At 33.8% G+C, this 2,284-nt stretch overlaps 1 long non-coding RNA gene across 1 annotated transcript; it reads right to left on the bottom strand.

The window, feature by feature from the left end:
- Positions 1–718: 718 nt before the first annotated feature.
- On the bottom strand, positions 719–1,701 carry LOC124212224 (uncharacterized). The gene is made up of 3 exons (XR_011176493.1): positions 1,576–1,701; positions 1,320–1,488; positions 719–913 (listed from the first exon to the last, which is right to left on the bottom strand). It is a non-coding gene; the product is annotated as an uncharacterized lncRNA (long non-coding RNA).
- Between the last annotated feature and the right edge of the window lie 583 nt (positions 1,702–2,284).

Below are 2,284 nucleotides of genomic sequence, written 5' to 3'. Positions count from 1 at the left end.
TAGTGTAATATGAATATTGATATGTAGGGGAGAGCGGGGTAAAGGGGGGCACCTCAGCCGATAAAAAAAAATTTCCGAAAATTCTAGGTTTCTTTATAATTGAAAATCTCGTTGAAAATATTTTTTCAAAAAATCGTAAATTTTTTATCGATGATGTCAAAAATTAAAAATATATGTTTGTAATGATTTTTTTTTTTTTTTTAAGATTGTCAATCTAAAAAAAATCTAAAATTTCCGGATTTTTTTATTGGACGACGTGTCCCCTATACCCCGCTGCCCCGTTTGCTCCGCTCTCCCTTACATATGTAAATATAGTTTGTCTTAATGATAAATATATCACTTGTTTCGAACAATTGAGTGGCATCTTAATATTATTTGTAGTCTTTGGTTATCATTTGATACCGCATACAGCTCTACTATTGCTTTAGCAATAATTAATACATACTTTAATAGTTTTTTTAAAATCACATATAGTTTCAGTATTATTTTAGCAATAATTAATACTTGACTAGTTTTTTAACATCACATGTAGTTTCAGTATCATTTTGGCAATAATTAGTATTCCGATACGTTCTAAACAACGAATATTTTTAAGTTTGAACATTATTACTTACATTAGTACTTGAGACCAGACTGTTGATTTATTAACATCAGTTTTCAAACGTAAGCGGCTCTGAATTCTCAAAGGTATCGTCAGTCCTCGGGCTAGCATTGTCCCTTTCCGGCAGGGAATTTTCATTTTCTGGTATAGCATTATTTTTTTTTCTCAGGTTAGCCTCTCGGCGTTCTTTTCTTTTTTTACGATTTCCATCCCAATCGATTGCGTTGCTGATTACATTTCCAAGCTGTTTGTAAAATACACTTTTTTTTATTGGTGATTTCCCGTTTTTAGCGTGCTGTGCGTTTAGTACTCCTGGAAAAGCAATAATTATGGAAGTGAAACTAATATTCGTCTTCACTGTTAATTGTAAATATGCCTCAAAAATAAGCAGAATTTCACTAATTATTAGATTTATAAGCAAAGAATTGTTCACTCGAGAGTAGTGATTGAAGTTTCAAAAATGTATCTTATATTCTGCTAGATGTTATTTTTTGCATAATTGGACAAACCCTCATCTTCAAATACTTAATCGAAGTCAACAGGTTCTACTTTCACCTTATCTAGCAACGTATGTATGAGACTTGACTGCTCGAAAATTATAACTGTTATCAGACTACACTACAAGAGGTGAACCACTGAACTAGTCGGGCCTTCGCAAATAAATCCTTTAAAGCCTTTTAAGATACATACTTATCAAATACAACATCAACATCATTACCCATTATGATTTTACAGAAGTTCGTCTCACTGAAGACTTCCTTGCCTTCTGTCTTTTTTACTGCAGTGAACAACAATAGTAGTGTTCTTGATAGGTAGTGCTTAAGCATCGACTTGATGCTTTTTGACAATACCCCATCCCGGTCGATATGCAGGTGTAAAGAGCGTGCCTGGAAAATGTATCGAAATGAAATGTAACAGTTTCAGTCTAAGTACAATAATAAGTTTATTAACCACTATCGATCACTAAAACTTACCACTCTGTTACGGAATCCAGAATTCTCTTTATTTAATTTTTCGTCAAAAATTACGAATTTCGCCATGTTTGATATAGGTATTTCCATGTCTTCAATCTCTTCTGGTAATTGAATATTTTGGGCACCATTGGTGACTTCAATGATATTGCGCAAGGATCGCACTTCTTTTACCAAATCCTGTACGTCAACGCTGAGAGACTTTAACATTCTTACAATATTCTCATCTAAAAATAAATAGGATTGCAAATTATACTACCATGAATAAAATCCAAGTCACAAATTTGGGAGATTAAGCCGTAATAATGAGTACGTGGTGTCTGAGACCTTTTGCCAATTGTGGTCCACTTATCAGATGTGTTGGTAGGTTTTTGGGATTCTGAGAACGAGTTGGCGAATACGAACTAGAACCTTGTGGGCCAGTATCATCATCGATCCCTTGCAACACAGCTGACTTGTGATAGTTTTCGGCTACTGAAAAGGTTATAAATTCTCTGACTTATAATATTACACTATCTAATTCTGATTAATTGATGATTGCAAATGACGTTTACCACTTGTCGAGTGTGATTTTTTTGGTACCACATTTTTAGCTCTATGTGAACTTTGATGTTTACTGATGGAAGAAGCATTAGTTGAGGGGGTCTTGGATTGAACAAACTTCAATTTATTCTGCGTACCTAGAAAGATATATAGCGAGTTGTTTTGATTG

Source organism: Neodiprion pinetum, chromosome 2 (genome assembly GCF_021155775.2).
Source record: "Neodiprion pinetum isolate iyNeoPine1 chromosome 2, iyNeoPine1.2, whole genome shotgun sequence".
Classification (NCBI taxonomy): domain Eukaryota; kingdom Metazoa; phylum Arthropoda; class Insecta; order Hymenoptera; family Diprionidae; genus Neodiprion; species Neodiprion pinetum.
This window is presented reverse-complemented; position numbering and strand designations above follow the sequence as displayed.